Source organism: Bison bison, unplaced genomic scaffold (genome assembly GCF_000754665.1).
Source record: "Bison bison bison isolate TAMUID 2011002044 unplaced genomic scaffold, Bison_UMD1.0 scf7180017864338, whole genome shotgun sequence".
Taxonomy (NCBI): domain Eukaryota; kingdom Metazoa; phylum Chordata; class Mammalia; order Artiodactyla; family Bovidae; genus Bison; species Bison bison.
Genome location: NW_011494910.1, coordinates 1,202,874 through 1,203,633, shown reverse-complemented (window position 1 = coordinate 1,203,633; position 760 = coordinate 1,202,874). Strand labels below are relative to the sequence as shown.

Genomic DNA, 760 nt, shown 5'->3' with positions numbered 1-760 from the left:
CGCCGGGGTTACGGGCCCCCCGAGTGGGAGACGGCGCGGGCCGGGGAGAGGGCGCGGGGCGCGGAGAAGAGGGTGGTTTCGGGGTTGTGCTTCTGCAAGATGGTGGCGCGGAGGACGGGGCTCCCGGGCCAAGAGATGAGCTCCTCTCCCTGGCTTTCCTCAGAACCCAGGCGGGGTCCTGCCGTGGGCCCTCTGCCCGCAGGGTAATGTCCCCCTGGCTCCTCCCGCAGAGTCTAGGGAGAGGCGCGGTCTGACCTTGCAGGAGTGCAGGCAGCCCCGTCATCCAGAACCCCAGAGTGGAAACGGGTTCCTGTTGCTTCCCGGCCTCTATGTCTGCCCTCCCCCAAATCTTCTGCTTCCTTCTTTCCAGGTTCTAACCTCTCGCCTTTAAGACTCTTCCGACCAAACTGGCTGAGAGGGCGAGGGCGGGAGCTCGGTTCCACACACCTGCACTCCCCAGCCTCGGGGGCAGGATCGGCTCCCCAGCACCCTTCACCCGCCCCAGAGCGCGCTCCGCGGGCCGCCAGCCCGGGCCGGCCGCCGAGGGAGCCCGCCCTCTACACTTTCTCCCCGGCCCCCTGCCCCGGAGGCCCCTCTCCCCAGGGCCTGCCGCAGCCTAGGATGACCTTGGTCTCGTCCCTTCCTTCCTTGTAAAGAGGGCCTTGAGGTGAGGGGGCGATGGGGGCAGGGGGCTCCAAGTGGTAAGGACCAGAAGGGGCGGCTCTGGGGGGAGGCTTCGGGAGGGAGGGAGACCGTCTCT

The 760-nt window shown here is 68.4% G+C and overlaps 1 protein-coding gene across 5 annotated transcripts in view; it reads right to left on the bottom strand.

Annotated features, from left to right (window-relative positions):
• Window positions 1–760, bottom strand: part of ATP2B4 (ATPase, Ca++ transporting, plasma membrane 4) — a 98,214-nt gene that overhangs the window by 95,414 nt on the left and 2,040 nt on the right. The window contains exon 1 of one of the 5 annotated variants that reach the window (XM_010854127.1): window positions 256–589. The exons of the other annotated variants lie outside the window; for them this stretch is intronic. The gene's annotated coding sequence lies outside the window, so the exon portion shown is untranslated. Of the gene's footprint in view, window positions 1–255; window positions 590–760 lie in introns of those variants that run through there. 5 annotated transcript variants of the gene reach the window in all.